Raw genomic sequence first — 12,692 nt, 5'->3', positions numbered from 1 at the left:
ACCTTATATAGAAATTTGAAATATTCAGTTGCACAGAAAAAGAAAACCACAGCAATAGTTATCAAACTCATATGCATCAGGCACTTTATCGAACTATTCATACTCAAAGGTAGATAGAGACTTAGGCCCTCATTCCGAGTTGTTCGCTCGCTAGCTGCTTTTAGCAGCATTGCACACGCTAAGCCGCCGCCCTCTGGGAGTGTATCTTAGCAGAATTGCGAACGAAAGATTCGCAGAATTGCGAATAGAAATTTCTTAGCAGTTTCTGAGTAGCTCCAGACTTACTCAGCCATTGCGATCAGTTCAGTCAGTTTCGTTCCTGGTTTGACGTCACAAACACACCCAGCGTTCGCCCAGACACTCCCCCGTTTCTTCAGACACTCCCGCGTTTTTCCCATAAACACCAGCGTTTTTTCACACACGCCCAGAAAATGGCCAGTTTCCGCCCAGAAATACTTCCTGTCAATCACACTACGATCACCAGAACGATGAAAAATCCTCGTTATGCCGTGAGTAAAATACCTAACTTATGTGTAAAATAACTAACCGCATGCGCTCTGCGAACCTTGCGTATGCGCAGTAAGCGACTAATCGCAATATAGCGAAAATAGGCAACGAGCGAACAACTCGGAATGACCACCTTAGTGCTATATAGCCCATACTCAGTAGATTGGGATACAGGGAGACCCACCCCGCTTCCAGGACCTATCAATACATTTGTGAACGCTGAGTGGACCCAGACGCTACTAGTGTACACTGCCGCTCAATTAATCTATAGTGAACACAGACGCACCAGTCACACAGCCGCCCAAGCTGCGACTGGGTCCCCTACGTATACAGCATCTCAGAGGGAAGCAGGAAAACAGTTCATGGCAGGAGACTCGGAAGAAACTGGTCATGAACTGGGGGGGAGGGGCAACCAGTAGAGCATCTAACTCCCCACTGCTGACATCAACCCTAGGAATCGCGGCCTCATACTATTCCTGGAGCCTATGATCCCTAAAGTCTAATGCTGGTGCACCCGAGGTGGCAACCATGTCAGCGACTGTTTGGTAGTCTCCTCACAAAACAGTGCGGCTGTGTCCGTATTCCCCTTCTAAGTGGAACCGATGCCTTACCTTCTACCCGTGCTCTGGCCACAGCCTGGTAATGTCTGCTGGACCTGGTAGTATATCCGACAAAGACGCCCACCGAAACAGCACTGTACTCATGGGTAAGCGTTGTGACGACCTGGCGGAGAGTTGTTGGAGCAACTATTTCTAAGGTACGTATAAGACACTTTTTATAAAGAACACTCAAGAAAAAATAGTAAGACAATAAAAAAAAAAAAAGGATTTTAATACCTACCGGTTAATCCTTTTCTCCTAGTCCGTAGAGGATGCTGGGGACTCCAAAAGGACCATTGTGTATAGATGGGATCCGCAGGAGACATGGGCATACTATAAGACTTTGAATGGGTGTGAACTGGCTCCTCCCTCTATGCCCCTCCTCCAGACCTCAGTTATAGGAACTGTGCCCAGGGAGACGGAGATTTTGAGGAAAAGGATTTTTATTAACCAAGGGTGAGAACACACCAGCTCACACCACAAACACCGTATAACATGGTTTACAAGCAATACCAGTTAACAGTATGAACTAAAAACAGCAACAAGCTGAATATAATCGATACACAACCTTCGTGTAACCGAAAACAACAACTATCAATACAACTGCAAGTAACAGTCCGCACTGGGACGGGCAACAAGCATCCTCTACGGACTAGGAGAAAAGGATTTACCGGTAGGTATTAAAATCCTATTTTCTCTTACGTCCTAGAGATGCTGGGGACTCCAAAAGGACCATGGGGTCTATACCAAAGCTCCAGACTGGGCGGGAGAGTGCGGACGACTATGCAGCACCGATTGAGCAAACATGAGGTCCTCATCAGCCAGGGTATCAAACTTGTAGAACTTAGCAAAAGTGGTTGAACCCGACCACGTAGCCGCTCGGCAAAGTTGAAGCGCCGAGACTCCTCGGGCAGCCGCCCAAGATGAGCCCACCTTCCTGGTAGAATGGGCTTTCACTGACTTCGGCAACGGCAATCCAGCCGTAGAATGGGCATGCTGAATCGTATTACAGATCCAGCGTGCAATAGTCTGCTTGGAAGCAGGAGCCCCAATTTTGTTGGGAGAATATAGGACAAACAGAGCCTCTGATTTCCTAATTTGAGCCGTTCTTGCGACATAAATTTTCAAAGCTCTTACGACATCGAGACACTTTGGCATTGCCACGGCATCCGTAGCCACAGGCACCACAATAGGTTGATTTATGTGAAACGAAGAAACCACCTTCGGCAGAAATTGTTGACGAGTCCTCAATTCCGCTCTATCCACATGGAAAATCAAATAGGGGCTCTTGTAAGACAAAGCCGCCAATTCCGACACCCGACGTGCGGACGCCAAGGCCAAAAGCACGACCACTTTCCAAGTGAGAAATTTAAACTCAACCTTTCGCAAAGGTTCAAACCAGTGAGACATAAGAAATTGTAACACCACGTCAAAATCCCACGGTGCCACGGGTGGCACAAACGGAGGATGGATGTGCAGCACTCCCTTCACGAACGTCTGAACCTCTGGAAGGGCGGACAATTCTTTTTGAAAGAAAATAGATAAGGCCGAAATCTACACTTTAATGGAACCTAATTTCAGGCCTGCATCCACGCCTGCCTGCAAAAAATGGTGGAAACGACCCAGCTGAAACTCCTCCGTAGGAGCTTTCTTGGCTTCACACCAAGACACATACTTTCTCCAAATACGGTGATAATGCTTCGCCGTGACCTCTTTTCTAGCCTGAAGGAGAGTGGGGATGACTTCCTCTAGCTAGGATTTTGGCGTTCAACCTCCACGCTGACAAACGCAGCCACGGTGAGTCCTGGAAGACGAATGGCCCCTATAGTAACAGATCCTCTCTGAGAGGAAGAGGCCAAGGATCTTCTATGAGCAATTCCTGAAGATCCGGATACCAGGCCCTCCGCGGCCAATCTGGAACGATGAGTACCGTCTGAACCCTTGTTCTTCTTATGATCCTCAACACCTTTGGAATGAGTGGAAGTGGAGGGAACACATATACCGACTGAAACACCCACGGAGTTACCAGGGCGTCCACTGCTCTGGCATGAGGGTCCCTTGACCTGGAACAATACCTCAGAAGCTTCTTGTTGAGGCGAGACGCCATCATGTCTATTTGAGGAATTCCCCAACGACTTGTCACTTCTGTAAAGACCTCGTGATGAAGACCCCACTCTCCTGGATGGAGATCGTGTCTGCTGAGGAAGTCTGCTTCCCAGTTGTCCACGCCCGGTAGGAAGACCGCTGACAGAGCACTCACGTGCTTTTCCGCCCAGCGGAGAACTTTTGTGGCCTCCGCCATCGCCGCTCTGCTCTTTGTTCCGCCCTGGCGGTTTATGTACGCCACCGCCGTTACGTTGTCCGACTAAATCAGGACAGGTAGACCTTGAAGAAAGTGTTCCGCTTGCAGAAGGCCATTGTAAATGGCTCTTAATTCCATAACGTTTATGTGTAGACAAGCTTCCTGGCTTGACCATTTTCCCTGGAAACTTCTTCCTTGTGTGACTGCTCCCCAGCCTCGGAGACTTGTATCCGTGGTCAGCAGGACCCAATCCTGGATCCCGAACCTGCGTCCCTCTAGGAGGTGAGAACTTTGAAGCCACCACAGGAGAGATATTCTGGTCCTGGAAGATAGACTCATTTTCCGGTGCATGTGCAGGTGAGACCCGGACCACTTGTCCAACAGGTCCCACTGAAATATCCGGGCATGAAACCTGTCAAACGAAATGGCTTCGTAAGCTGCCACCATCTTGCCCAGCACCCGAGTGCATTGATGAATCGAAACCCTTGCCGGTTTCAGAATCTCCTTGACCATAGTCTGGATTTCCAGAGCCTTTTCCGCTGGGAGAAATACTTTCTGCAGTTCCGTGTCCAGAATCATGCCCAGGAAAGACAGCCGAGTTGTCGGAATCAACTGCGATTTTGGCAAATTTAGAATCCAACCATGTTGTTGCAGAATCGTCAGGGAGAGTGCCACGTTTCTTAGCAACTGCTCCCTTGATCTCGCCTTTATCAGGAGATTGTCCAAGTACGGGATAATTGTGACACCCTGCTTGCGTAGTAGTACCATCATTTCCGCCATTACTTTGGTGAAGACCCTCGGGGCCATGGAAAGACCAAATGGCAACATCTGAAATTGGTAATGACAATCCTGCACCGCAAACCTCAGGAAAGCTTGATGTGGAGGATATATTGGGACATGTAAGTAGGCATCTTTTATGTCGACTGACGCCATAAAATCCCCCCCTTCTAGACTGGAGATCACTGCTCGAAGAGATTCCATCTTGAACTTGAAAGTTTTCAAATACAGATTGAGGGATTTTAGGTTCAGGATCGGTCTGACTGAGCCGTCCGGCTTTGGTACCACAAAGAGGCTCGAATAAAACCCTTCTCCCCATTGAGACGGGGGTACCGTGACAATGACACTCTGTTACACAGCTTTTCTATCGCAGCACTCACTACTTCTCTTTCTGGGATAGAAACTGGCAAGGCTGATTTGAAAAATCGGTGGGGAGCACCTCCTGAAACTCCAGTTTGTACCCTTGGGACACTATGTCTAACACCCAAGGATCTAGGCCCGAGTGAAACCAGACCTGACTGAAGAGTTGGGAGACTCGCCCCCACTGGTACGGACTCCCGTAGGGGAGCCCCAGCGTCATGCGGTGGACTTGGCAGAAGCCAGGGAGGACTTCTGGTACTGGGAGCCTGGCACTGCAGGCGACCTTTTTCCACTTCCTCTACCTTTAGAGGCAAGGAAGGACGACCCTCTTCCTTTTTTGTATTTATTAGGCCGAAAGGACTGCATCTGATAATGGGGTGTCTTTTTCTGTTGTGCAGGAACATAAGGAAGAAAGGATGACTTACCCGCTGTAGCCTTAGACACCAGGTTAGCGAGGCCGTCACCAAACAAGACACTACCTATATATGGGAGAGCTTCCATTGCCTTCTTAGAGTCGGCATCTGCATTCCATTGATGAATCCACAGCGCTCTCCTGGCCGAGACTGCCATGGCACTAGCCCTTGATCCCAAGAGGCCAATATCCCTCGCTGCATCTTTTAGGTAAGCTGCAGCGTCCATGATATAAACGAGAGTCAAAAGAATGTTATCCCTATCCAGGGAATCCATGTCAGATGCCAAATTATCAGCCCACTTACCAATAAGCACTACTCACCCATGCCGACGCTACGGCAGGTCTGAGCAGTGCACCCGTGGTGACATAAATGGACTTTAAGGTAGTTTCCTGCTTACAATCCTTAAGGGCAGCTGTGTCGGGAGACGAAAGCGCCACCTTCTTGGACAGCCTGATAGAGCCTTGTCCACATTAGGAGATGACTCCCACTTCTCCCTTTCATCAGAGGGGAAAGGATAAGCCATTACAATTCTCTTGGGAATCTGCCATCTTTTATCAGGAGATTCCCAAGCTTTTTCACAAAGAGCGTTCAGTTCATGAGAGGGGGGAAACGTCACCTCAGGTTTCTTTCCCTTATACAAACAAATCCTTGTATCTGGAACAGCAGGTACTTCAGAAATATGTAAAACATCTTTAATAGCCACAATCATGTACTGAATACTCTTCACCAATTTTGGATGTAAACTGGCCTCACTATAGTCGACACTGGAATCAGATTCTGTGTCGGTATCCGTATCCGCCATCTGGGTAAATGAACGCTTTTGTGACCCTGAGGGAGCCTGTACCTGCGACAAAGCGTCCTCCATGGATTTTCTCCACGTTTGTGTCTGAGATTCGGATTTATCCAGTCTTTTAGTCAACAATGCCACATTTGCATTCAATGTACTCAACACATTCACCCAATCAGCAGTCGGTGGTGCCGACAGAGTCACTCCCAACTCCTTATCTGCGCCCCCAGCAACTTCCTCTGGGGAGGAGCACTCAGCCTCAGACATGTCGACACACACACGTACCGACATGCACAAACACACTGGCTATAGGGGGCAGACCCACAGTGAAGCCTGTTAGAGAAACAGAGAGGGAGTTTACCAGCTCACACCCCAGCGCCTATTTCAGTACTGAAATCAAATCTCAGATGTCTGTGCTGTTCATAAAAAGGGTTAATAGCACCAAATTTCTGTGCCCCCCCCCCCCTCGTTTTGCTCCCTGTTACTTGTTCAGGAGAGTGGAGGTCCGGGCCAGCGTTCTCTGCCGCCTGTGAAGAGAAAATGGCGCTGGTAAGCTTAGAGGTCTAAGCCACGCCCCCTCACTGGCGCGCTGTAGTCCCGCTCAAAATCTTAATATTTATACTGGCGGGGGTTATAATTTAGTGCCTAGGCACTTATAATATATATACTTTTGCCAGTTAACCTCCAGTAACATGCTGCCCAGGGCGCCCCCCCTGCGCCCTGCAAGTGCCGTTAGAAGTGTGTGTGGGAGCATGGCGCGCAGCGCGACCGCTGCGCGGTACCTCGTTACTGAAGTCTTCTGCCGTCACTGAAGTCTTCTGATCTTCTCTATACTCACCCGGCTTCTTTCTTCTGGCTTCTGTAAGGGGGTTGACGGCGCGGCTCTGGGAACAAGCAGCTAGGCGCACCAAGTGATCGATCCCTCTGGAGCTAATGGTGTCCAGTAGTCTAAGAAGCAGAGCTCTTAACTCAGAAGAAGTAGGTCTGACTTCCCTCCCCTCAGTCCCACGAAGCAGGGAGCCTGTAGCCAGCAGGTCTCCCTGAAAATAAAAAACCTAACAAAGTCTTTTCAGAGAAACTCAGGAGAGCTCCCCTAGTGTGTGTCCAGTCTCTCTGGGCACAGAATCTAACTGAGGTCTGGAGGAGGGGCATAGAGGGAGGAGCCAGTTCACATCCATTCAAAGTCTTATAGTGTGCCCATGTCTCCTGCAGATCCCGTCTATACCCCATGGTCCTTTTGGAGTCCCCAGCATCCTCCAGGACGTAAGAGAAATAAGAAGCTTAGGGCTGCTAAAAACCAGCAGCCCTCAGACCATGGGGCGGCTCCTGCCGCACCAAACAAAAAACTGATTTGCCTGAGCCAGGAGGCGGGGATATATGGACGGGCCCGCTGCATGTTGGGAAGCCGAATAGCTTTGACCGATTGGTGCAAATCCACTGTCGCTTCATCATATCCCAATGTTATCCTGTGGATAACCTGTGGACCCTGCCGGAGAAGAGTCTTACTCTTCAGGTTTTTCCACTGCAAAACCTCACCATACATACACTGGCATCTGCATTGCCTCTCACTGCCCGGGACAGTGCTGGTACCTCCCCCTACTATACCCCATACAGCCATCTCCTCCTCCTCACCCCACTCTGAGGACCCCCGAGTACCACTTGTGTCTCTTCTCCCGGGTCACCAGCGCTCCAACATGGCTGTGAAGAAGAGTTCGGGCCCGGCTACCAGGCGTAGCAGGATGCCTGTGAGCCGCTGGCCAGTGCTGGTGCTGCAGACCGCCTTCTTGGTCAGCTTTGTGACCTGTAACGACACCCCGCCGGTGCACGGAGAGCCGCAGCTGCACATAGAGCGGAGCTGTGCTAGCATCGGGTGCAGGAGTGCTAGCCTGTGTGGGAGGGACTAATGAAGAACTCCGGCGCACACACAGCAGCACATGGCACGGAGGTTATGTTAGGGGGGGGGCAAACGCCCTGATCGCCCCCCGTTAAATCAGCCAATGTGTGTGTGTGTGTGTGTGTGTGTGTGGGGGGGGTCCTGCAGAGAGCCAGAAGCACAGTCTGGGCCTGCAGCTCATACAGAGAAAGAAGCTGTAGTGAGGCAAATTGGAGTCATCATGAAGAAAAGCTGGTCACTATATTAATGAGGAGATATGAAGAGGAAACACTATAGGAAGTGACTTATTCTAGAAACTATCTTTGATCTAACTGTCTGACAACATTTCCAGGAATTACTAGATGGTTAATGTCAATAGTCTATTTCAAACACCTTTTAATTTATGTTCTAAATAAAAGTGACCCCACTATGTGATATAAAAAAAACTTCTACATATTTCTGACTCATTTGTGCGATGCTGTAAGTGAAGATCAACCGCAGTGTGGAATTATAGATATTTCTGACTCATTTTTGAGACATAAGTGGAAAAACAGTTTTACTCCAGCGCAACAATAAATCACAATATGTCAGTATTTCTGTCTAAAAATATTTTATGTTTTATTTCACAAATTCAATATAAAACAAAGTATGGGACAGATATATTTAATTAATTTAATATGCGGTCTAATGGTGTGTACACACAGTGAGATCCTTGCTATGCCCGATTTTCACTTTGCGATTTCCCCTGAAATCCCCGGAGCCCAGCACCACCGATTTTGACTAACTTTTCTTGAGATATGGACTATGTGTGCTTACGATTTTGGCTTATGTGAGATTTTGGCTTAAGTGAGATTTAATTGACATGTGAGATGAACTAGATAGTACACCGATCTAGCAAGGATTAACTTGCCAGCACAGTCTATCTTTTCTTGCGATACCGACCTGGCGGGACCGCGCATTGGGATCGAATCGGGATCGAAAGTGGTATAACACCTTGCGATTTGCACTAACTTTTCTTACGATTTTCGCTATATAGTCAAAATCGAAAGAAAAAATTTCACCGTGTGTACACACCATAAGACATCCTAATACCGGTATACACTAAATAAATGAACATTAATCAGACATAACTCACACAGAACATTTAACAAACACACATTTCTTTTGGTACTGGAATACACTTTCATGTGGCGGTTTACTCCCAGACCATAAATACTCAATACAGTTCTTCAAATTTCCAGTAATAGTGGTTCTTTGTTGGAGGGAATCACCTTTTAGTGTTTTGTTCCTCCGCTGGGGTTAGCACCCCAAGTCCTTTAGTTATTATCAATAGCAAGTATATAATCATCCAGATTTTACCTCTGTTTCCTCAATATAGGTCCTATATAGAGTCCGGGTCACTAAGGCGTCTGCCGGCAGACTTGTACTCCTATCGACGCGTTTCACCCCTATAAGGAGCTTCCTCAGGATAAACTCCAGCTATCCTTGTCATATATAATAGGTTTTGAATTGCTATTGACTTATACTATCATTTTTTTTTATATATGTCATTTTGATAGGTGATATCATGATGATTTCACTGTGAACCTCATGGCTTCTCGAATACCCAACTCAATTGTTAAACTTCTGGCATACAGTATGCTTGATGAGAATTAATGCTACAGTATATCCGCATTACTCTTCCACTTTAGTATGCTTTTGATAGCTGTTACACTATAGTTCTATGGAATTATTAATTCTATGGAACACATATGGAGAATGCTTTGGTGTGTTAATACACTACTGGCTGTCTCTATAGTAATTCACATTGCGAATGTTGTTTTCCTGTGTGTACCACAGTGGTACGCACGCTGCCGTTTGGTCCTGTATGGCAGGTACTCAGGTCACAATGTATACTTCTGACTTTGCGTTTGAAGCTGAGATGCACACAAGGGCTCCTAGTGGTATTTTGCCTTACGGTTATTGGTATTTAAGAAACCACTGGGGGAGAGGTATAAATGTAGCTATGCTCACCTATCCTCTGTGTGGCGTGCAGTGCGAAAAACTAGTCGCATTACATTTGCTTGTGCCTTGTCACAGCGTGGTTTATTCAGTTACAGTGTTGCACACTGTTGATTAACCAAATATCAGTACTTTGCGGCATGCGCGGCACTAGTGATCGGACCTGAATGTGGCCTATATGTGCTGCTGTACACTCCTGTCTCTTTGCGCATTGAATGCCGTTTATTTCGGGTGTGGTTCATCAAATCGACAGTGTCTAGGTCGACAATGTTTAGGTCGACCACTATAGGTCGACAGTCACTAGGTCGACACGGATGGAAGGTCGACAGGGTTTCTAGGTCGACATGTGCTAGGTCGACAGGTCTAAAGGTCGACATGAGGATTTTTTTTTTTTTGGTGTCGTTTTCTTCGTAGAGTGACCGGGATCCCAAATTAGTGCACCGCTTCGCTCGCCATGCTTCGGCCAATCGTAGTCCACGTGGATCGTTAAGTATGAAAAAATTCAAAAAAAGAAAAAAAATGTGAAAAACTCATGTCGACCTTTAGACCTGTCGACCTAGCACATGTCGACCTAGAAACCCTGTCGACCTAGTGACTGTCGACCTATAGTGGTCGACCTAAACATTGTCGACCTAGACACTGTCGATCTTCAGACCGGATCCCGTTTATTTCACATGTACTATATGTATGTGATTGTGTATATCTATATGTATTCTTTCACTGGAGGCATATGTTTTCAGGTTCACTTTCCATAATATAGTAACACAACCCTATTAGTAGTCAAACCACGTTAGGCCCTTCAAAAATTTCAGCTCCAGGCCCACGTTGACCTTAATCTGGTACTGCATAGACCTTTGTCCATTCCTGCCTGAAGGAATGCTAGGACTCTGGAAACGCTTAAAGACCTAGGGTCAAATTTCCAGTCACTGCACCACTGAATATAGGTTTGCCATATTCAGTGATAAAAGCGAGCAGAGGATGGTTTCCTTGCTCTGAGCATTGTTTGAATTACCTGTTGTGAGAATCCTCTTGCTTTCAAGATGGAAGTCTCAAGAGCCACGCCATTAAAGACAGTCACTCCAGGTGCTTGTAATAGCAAAGACCCTGAGACAGTAGATCTGGACGTTGAGGGAGTAAGAATGGAGCATCCATCAACAGCCTCTGCAGATCTGTGTAGCAATGTCTTCTGGGCCAAGCCGGAGCTATTAGTATCACGGTGCCCTTTCCTTGTTTTACCTTTCGCATCACCCTGGGTAACAGGGCAATCGGTGGAAACACATAGCCCAGGCGAAAGTCCCATCTTACTGACAGGGCATCCACAAAGGTTGCTTTGGGATCCTTTGTTCTTGACCCATAGCGGGAACTTTGTTGTTCTGATGGGACGCCATGAGATCTATCTCCGGTAACCGCCACTTGTCTACCAGAGTCTGGAAGACCTCGGGGTGTAAAGCCCATTCATGCATGAATAGCGTGTTGACTGAGGAAATCCGCTTCCCAGTTTAGGACTCCCAGAATGAACTCTGCGGACAAGGCTGGATGATGAAGTTCTGCCCACCTTAACATGCGGCTTACCTCCTTCATTGCTTTTTGGCTGCAAGTTCCTCCCTGATGATTGAAGTACGCTACTGCCGTTGCATTGTCCGAGTGAATTTGAACTGGTTTCCCATGAAGGATGTCCTTTGCCTGAATGAGTGCCATATATTTATTGGATGGCAACTTTCTTCCTTGGTCCACTGCCTTTGGAAGCAACTTCTTCCTGACACTGCTCCCCAGCCCTGAAGAATGGCATCCGTTGTCAGAACTTCCTAATCTGATATCTAAAAGAGTCTTCCTTTGTCCAGATGGGATGTCTGTAGCCACCAGGCTAATGATCGCCTTACTTCCAGAGGAAGGACCACAGTCTGCATTTTTATTGTCTGATGTAACCCATTCCATTTGGAAAGGATCAGATGTTGTAGAGGCCTCGAGTGGAATGGAGCATACTCCACCATGTCGAATGTCGACACCACAGACCCCATCACATGCATTGCTGCATGAATGGATACCCTCTGACTGTGTAGAAGCTCCTGGATCGTCAACTGAATTTTGGATATTTTGTTCAGAGGTAAAATTACTCTCTGAAGACCCGAATACAATACAGCCCCCAAATGAGTCATCGGTTGTGATGGAATCAGGGACAACTTTGCCCAATTTATGAGCCAACTGTGTCTCTGTAAACAAGCTATTGTATGTTGCAGATGACACTGAAGCAATTCCTGAGATTGTGCCAGAATTAATAAATCGTTGAGGTTTTGAAAAATCCCTATCACCTGCTGATGGAGATAAACCGCCATTACCACCATAATTTTGGTGAACACTCTGGAAGCTGTGGCCAGTCCAAACAGTAGAGCCTGAAACTGAAAATGTTGCTGGAGGACAGCAAACCAGAGATAGCACTGATGGGACAGTGCTATAGGAACATGTAGACAAGCATTCTGTATATCCAGGGATACCATAAAATCCTACGGCTCCATGGCCAAAATAATGGAACGTAAAGTCTCCATATGAAAACGAGGCACCCAAATGTACTTGGACAGCACCTTGAGATTGAGTATAGGCCGGAACAACCCACTTGGCTTCTGGACTAGAAACAGGTTTGAATAAAAATCTTGTACTCATTGCGCAGGAGGAACTGGAATTATCACTCATGACTGAAGCAACTTCTGAACTGCCTCTTGTAAAGCCATGGCCTTCGTTTCCACTGAAGACGGGCTGGTACTAAAAAAACCTTTGAGAAGGGTGTTTCTTGAAGGCAAATGCATAACCATGAGATAACGCTTCTTGCACCCAGGCATCTGTGGTGGATTGCTGCCAGATCTGTGCAAAATGAAGAAGTCTGCTTCCCACCCTGAGATCCCAATGGTGGAGGCCCGCACCATCTGGCTGAAGGCTTATCTTCTGGCTTGGAAGCTGGCCCTCTGGTAGCCCAATACTTTTTAGTCTTACCCCTTTTCCTTTTGCTTTTCCTACAGTCCCAAAGGGCCAAAAAGCTGGAAAGCTAGGCTTGGATTTGTGTGTGGAAGAAAACTTCACT

At 47.2% G+C, this 12,692-nt stretch overlaps 1 protein-coding gene across 7 annotated transcripts in view; it reads right to left on the bottom strand.

Annotated features, from left to right (window-relative positions):
* Nucleotides 1–12,692, bottom strand: part of L3MBTL2 (L3MBTL histone methyl-lysine binding protein 2) — a 772,791-nt gene that overhangs the window by 569,316 nt on the left and 190,783 nt on the right. The window lies entirely within an intron of this gene.

This window comes from Pseudophryne corroboree, chromosome 9 (assembly GCF_028390025.1).
Source record: "Pseudophryne corroboree isolate aPseCor3 chromosome 9, aPseCor3.hap2, whole genome shotgun sequence".
Taxonomy (NCBI): Eukaryota; Metazoa; Chordata; class Amphibia; order Anura; family Myobatrachidae; genus Pseudophryne; species Pseudophryne corroboree.
The sequence above is the reverse complement of the archived record's forward strand: the minus strand, read 5'-3'. Positions and strand labels throughout refer to the sequence as shown.